This window comes from Pholcus phalangioides, unplaced genomic scaffold (assembly GCF_987345545.1).
Source record: "Pholcus phalangioides strain wild (caught in Gottingen) unplaced genomic scaffold, Ppha-v1.0 ptg000008l_1, whole genome shotgun sequence".
Lineage (NCBI taxonomy): Eukaryota > Metazoa > Arthropoda > Arachnida > Araneae > Pholcidae > Pholcus > Pholcus phalangioides.
In genome coordinates, this window is record NW_028301601.1 from 39,522,632 (window position 1) to 39,529,489 (window position 6,858).

Below are 6,858 nucleotides of genomic sequence, written 5' to 3' on the forward strand. Positions count from 1 at the left end.
TTAATGCACACATCTATATTGGGATTACAATGTAATGTAGAACTAAAATAATTTCAAATGTAAGTGTAAAATATGTGTCTCAAGTTTTATATCAAGGAATATTCAAGTAGTGATATACAGTTTTTAAAATTTCATGAATCTTCTCTTAAAATTAAATGTGTGGAAATATTTATAGAATAACTAATAAGACAAAGTGTTTCATTATAAATGTATGAATTTATGTAATGAAGCCACTCTGAAACACTATTCCAACTATATTACCTGTTATAATGCCAAAATTCTTTGGGACGGGTGGTGGCATTATATCTGGGCTAGACTATTAGGTTAAAAAAATGTCAATTTATTTTTCCATATAAATTAACAAATTTCTCAACCCGCAAAACAACATAAAATATTCAAGTGATGATTATATTGATACCAACGTGGGAGTGGTGTATAATCATAGAATATAAGCTCTAGGACGGACCAAATGGGTCCCTAAGAGCTGCATAGTGTATGTTTTGTCTTTTGTTCTGTTGTCTTTATTTTATTTTGTATATTTGTGTCCATATATTTATGTGTGCTGTTTTGAATTATTAAAAGAAAAAAAATATTAACTAGAATTTTCCCCATGTCTATATAAGTTTGGTCAAATACATAGTTCACCTGTCGAACATATATGGCTCGTTGCTTCATAATGTAATTCTCAAAATTGTGTGATCCACTTTGGATGTTATTAGTTTTATTGTTGTAGCCATCGCAACTGATAATTAATTTCATTAATAACAAAATAGTGGGTTTGTCTATTAGTCCCCATATAAATTTCCATGTTCATCCTCGCTCTTCAACATACAGGGCCAGACGATTTTTTCCCTGATAGTGTATCTGATTAAAATTATCAGAAAAGCTGGCTGTATTAAAAAATTGTTGTTGTTTTTTTCAAATAGAATTTCGCCCCACCTATAAATTTCGTGAGGTTCATGTTTTGCCCTTCTTGAACATAGATCACATGTTGCTTCATAATATAATTCTTAAAATTAATCTACGTTTGCCAGTGATTGGTACAGAAGTTGCAGTTTCGAAATAGATTCGCAATGCGTTATGATAAACAACTTTGGGTTCTTTAGAAATTACAAAATACTGTGTTGATGAATTGGGTTTTCCATGTTTTAACTGGAAAATATATACAAATACTTATTCAAAAGCCAGGTTTGGGAAATATAGACAGGTACTAACAATATTTCTTTGAGGTAAGTTTCAGTATGTGGGAGGGGGTAATTTTCTGTGGAGTTTTTTCTGACGTATTTCTAAAGAACCTTCAAATAAAAATGCACTTTTAAAGGAAAATTATAGTCAATAAATTTTATGCAAAAAGGAAAGTTGTGACATTTTCAAAAAAACACTATTTTTGATTTTTACTACTTGAATCTAGAGATATGAGGTGATAATATTCTCGGAGAATGAGATTATTATCCTGGATGTAAAAATTGGAGAATAATCGAGAATATTCATTTTTCTTATTTTAAATTTAATTTTTTTTACTGATTTTGTTCATATTGTGAAATATAAATCAGTTTTCTTTGCCCGAAACATTTACAACAAAACAATTTTTGGTATAATCACCCCCAATCACAACTTTTAGTTCTAGAATATTCTCAGACCATGATGAGAGGTTTCAAAAGTTTTGTTATATAAAGATTTTAGAAACCTTAAAAAATTATTTTAGAATCAGATATATTTTCAAAAATAAGTTCACAACAAAAGAAATTAAATCAAAGTTGATTAATAAAGGAAGCTATTCTTACACAACCACTTTCATTCTAAGAAGATACAGAACTGTTGTTTTCTTCAATGCACATACACTTAAATTCTGTATCACTCAGTTCTTTTAAAAGTTGTGCAATTCAGCTCTGTTGGTTTAATTTTCTTGCTTTCAATTTTTCATTTGTGGTCTACAAACTTCAACATTCCCATCTTGACGGGAAGAGAGACGGGGACAGAAAATATTCTCTCAAAGGACTACTATTATAAATTACTAGAGAATATTCTTATCGAAAATTATTCTCAAGTTATTCATCAAGATTATTATAATACATGTTATTACATATATTCTTGATACTCTCTGGAAAGATTTTTGGTAACTGAAGAATATTCTCTCTGGAAAGATTTTTGGTAACTGAAGAATATTCTCTCTGCAAGAACTATTATTAATAACTTCAGAATAATTATTTTCTACATGAATATTCCCCAGTAATTTATGAAAGTGGTCCTTGCAGAGAATGTTCTCAAGGATATTATATGTAGCTATATTATAAATAACGAGAATATTCTCATCAAGAACTTATAAGTCTCAAGTTATTTATTATATTTATTTCATGAAAAGTTCCTTTTACATATTTATTTTTTTTATAAATGACAAAATATATAGTGTATGTGTTGAAAAATAAAGGATATTATATAGTTGAATTGGTCTCAATTTTCTTTTGGTATTCAATGGATATTTTTTTGGTTAAAATCAACAGAAATGAAGTTCCGAAATATTGATGCTCTTGGGGAAGTTTTGAGGTCAAAAGGTAATTTTTTTCAAATATTAAGTTTTTATCAAAACTGGCCCTAATTGATACTTGGAAATAATGAATTATAAGTATAAACTTGTCTATTCGATTGCTCAAGTCTCTACTAATTCGGCCTCTTTTTTATATAACATTGAGAAAAAATATAGCAACGTGGGTCGATTCTGTAATAATATTCGATGTGTTATAACACATCGGTGTGGTGCTGGAAAACGATCTTACAGGGAAGATGGGGTTTCGTAGGGCGGAATTTGATGACGTCACGAATCTCGGGGTCAGGCCTTCTGCTTTAGAAGGTATTGACCTTGATGACCGATTCAAAACAATATATTCAGCTGGCATTTCACTGATTAGTCGCTCTTTTCCAGGTCTATGAATTTAACGCTCATGTTTTAATGCTATAACGATTCTCACTTAGGAAAATGTATTGAGATTTCTTATTCTTCCATCAAGTCTTGACATGTTGGAACTGTAGCTATTTGCCTCATATACATGTTCGGCAAATATTATCTGATACTATATATTTTGATATTACTAGAACCATGTCATTCACCATATCTCGCAATAAAATTTTAATTTCTTTCCAATCGTTTCATTAAATTTTTTATCAACTGCAGTGAATCCCGCTTGTTTTTCAAGAAACACTCATGAGAAACTAAGCAGGGAAACGCTTTGGACAGAAAATTTTGATGAGTCGACAAAAATAAGTCATTCTAAATGGGAAGGTTATTCGTTTTGTGATTTCAGCTGCATTTAATCAAAAATAAATTATATAACTCTGGTTCAGATAAATCAAAATCAACACTTCATTCCACTGAGCTGTTTAAATCTTTGCATAGAAAACTGTTTTCTATGCAACTAATTCTCAAATTTATTGTAGTACCAAAATGTAACATTCATAAACATTCTTTCTGATTATAATCACAAAGAAAACAAACTCATTTTTTGCTTATGATCATGGATAAATTTATTAGATAAATGTGTGAAGTGTGTATTTCATACACATGTATGATTGCGGCTGTGTATGAATATACATATAGGTGCTGGTTAAATGAATTGCTTCAAAAACAAAAATTTCTAGTTTTACACTCGTAAGCCATAACTTATGTCATTGCATTCAACATTTTTACCTGAAATGAAAAGGGTAAATTGTATGATAGTTTTGAGTATTGAACTTTGTGCACACCATAAAAAATTCCAAAGATAAAAATGAAAAAGATTCAACTTACCTGCAGTATCTATGGTTTAATCCATCAGTACATAAGTACACTTCATGAGCACCGATTTGTCTTCAACAGGCATGTAATGTCTTCATTTTGCGACTCCCGTTTCAGCAAATGGTCAAGAACCTGATAAACATTTCAAATAGTATATAACGAAGTAACAATATATAAATAATAGTATCAAATAGTACCATATTTCAATGTATCAGCGGTGTGATGGAAGAAAATATGTTAGTTGTCAACTAAAACAATTTCCCAACAAACTGCTAGTACTACTAAACCACACATACAAGTAATATAGTTCTGAGGAATTTCTAATTGACATGCCTTGGAAAGTGTTATGTGTATACATAAGTTTTTGTGTCCTTAGCAAATTAATTGCAATATATAAGGTATGCATGTTTCATACTCGACTTACTACCATCTATTTTCGATACTGAAAGCGATGACATGTGTTTGAATTTTTGTGCTCTAAGTACTGTATTAAGGGTCAATCTGTTCTGTGGACAGATATATATATATATATACACATTTCAGCCACCACGTTAGGCAATTTGTCTGTTGTAGTCTGTTTTATGCATATATATTTGTTAAACAGGAGAAAAAATACACCTAGGAGCAATTACTAATGAATAACCTACCCTCAAGTGTCAATTGTACAATTCGAACAACTACATTGAACACTTGTAACAGTAACTTAACTTGTAACCTACTTAATAAGTATGACACAGTAGTACAGACAATTATTTTCTGAAATTTCTCTACAGACACATTAATATCAAGAATTCGTTCTTTATAATTTATTATGTTTTATGCTTATATCTCATGGGGGAAATCATCTGAAGAACCCCAAACTTTAAATCCTTCTCCACCAGTGATTTGAACAAGTTCATAAAACAAAATTGCACAAGCCAATTTTAAATACATTGTTTAATGCAAATGACATATATTATATTGTATTCATAGGTGCCGGAACCTAGGGGCTGAGGCCATTGGAGCCCCCCCCCCCTTCCCAATAAATTTTGAAAGAGGACTGAGCCCCCCAAATAATTTCTGAAAAAACAATGCACTATACCTTCCCCCCTCCTGCATACGTGCTCGAGTCACATATATACGGGACAACCAGCAAGTTTCAGCCCCCTCAATGTTTTCATGTCTGCACCTCTGATTGTACTGTACAGTATATCGAAAGATTTAATACATAACTGATAATATTGAAAATTTTTCATTCTGTGTCTGCACCCAACCTATCACTAAGAGTGCTGCAGTAATTTAATGATTACAAGTTCTGCAGAGAATGTGGACATGGTGCATGTGTGGTTTTGGTAATGCAAATGAGGATTTGCGTGCAATTTTTGACAGAAGTATGTAATTGGTCAGGTATTTCTAATTCTGGAGGGGGGGGGGGCTCAGAAAAATTACTCGGCCCGGGGGTCTATGTAGCACTTCCTAGAGATAGTTGGTGCTGGTCTACGACACTCTTTAGATGGCACGAAAATATGTGCTAACACAGAAATATAAAATGCGACCTTATCGATATAGTCCAAACATAATTCATTATCATGATACATGTTTCCCATGTTTATATATATATGAACGAATTAACATTTGTGAATATAGCTTGCATACATGATCATCTCCCTATCCATCTCCATAGAGCCGGAACTGGGGGGGGGGGGACAATCGCCTCGGGCAGCAAAATTTAGGGGGGCGACAATTTTAGGTGGGAACAAAAAGCACCGTTGCAAAATTGTCCAATTTTAAAGTTGCAGATTCGGAAAAATTATGTTTGCCCCGGGGAGCAAAAATCCTAGTTACGACCCCCTGTGAGTACATATTATACGAGGTCGGTCGGTAGGATTTTTTCTCCCAAAGCCTCGAGTATGTATAAAACATCAATAATCATTTAAAATGAGTGAAATGTCATGTTAAGAAAAATAAAAAAAAATGATTTCATATCATAAGTTAGCCTACGTTTCCACTCAACAGCAACTCTTGTCTTCGTCTTTGGCTCAAGCTCCTCGCATAGCTGGCTGTATTTTTCGTTTAGCCTAAATATATATTTTTTACATTAAATGCGTGTATCAAGCATTATTAGCACGGAAAAATACGAGGAGAATTGTTTGAATCGAACATATATCTTCCATCCAAGCACACATCGCGCCGCCATTACAGAGAAAAAGTTGTCGTTACGAGCTAATGAGAGGGGCTTCTTTGTCGTTATCGTTATGCAAGGAAAAAATAATTTCCTTATTTAGGGAAAGGCGAGCGGGGAGTGCGGAAATTTTCCCTTTTTCGTCAAATAACGACAAACAGCGCGCGTAAGGAAAAAACTGGTTCTAAGAACAAAGGGATTGTTCACCCCCAGTAATTAAGAGGTACTATGTACTACCAGTCCTTAAGGTCACGTGACGTGAAACAATAGTTAGAGGGGGAGAAAATTTTTGGTTTCGAGAGTAACAGATCTCTAACCAATCGGGATGCCGTTTGAAGCCTACAACTACTACTAATTATTTAACAATCGTTTTTCCGCAGTGGGTTGTGGCAGCGATTTCATGTTTACAAACAAACATGTTGTAAACAAACTTTTTTTTCCGAGGGACTCGCCATACATTTTTTTGTCACCCGTGTTTTGCAATTTTTTTACTCTAATATCGCTGGCTAGTTTAATTATTTTGTAAACGTATGAGGACGTTGCATTTTTCATCTTAAAACAAAAAAAAAAAATTCTTACAACAAAATCGGCACCAGTTGAGCCTATGGCCGTAATGTGCCTTTTCGGGGCAGACTTTCCCTTTTTTTTGGGGGGGAGGCCCTCTTCTTGAAAGGGTTATTATGCAAAATAATTATAGATTTTTGGGCCCCCTATTCACCTCTTGAGCCCTACTTAAGGCCCCATCTAAATACTATTTTTAATATTGAGTGCAATTTTTTTTTAAAAGACCAATTTGTTAAATGATTTTTTATTATACATTTTTATTCCTTTTAAACTCATTGAAACAACGAATTGCAAATTATTTTTGGAGCAACTAAAATAATAATTCTTTTAATTATAAATTATCAATAATTTAACTGCCTTGCTG

At 32.6% G+C, this 6,858-nt stretch overlaps 1 long non-coding RNA gene across 1 annotated transcript; it reads right to left on the minus strand.

Moving 5' to 3' along the window:
• Positions 1-3,564: 3,564 nt before the first annotated feature.
• Positions 3,565-6,388, minus strand: LOC149084285 (uncharacterized). The gene is made up of 3 exons (XR_016193031.1): positions 5,750-6,388; positions 3,782-3,901; positions 3,565-3,682 (listed from the first exon to the last, which is right to left on the minus strand). It is a non-coding gene; the product is annotated as an uncharacterized LOC149084285 (long non-coding RNA).
• Between the last annotated feature and the right edge of the window lie 470 nt (positions 6,389-6,858).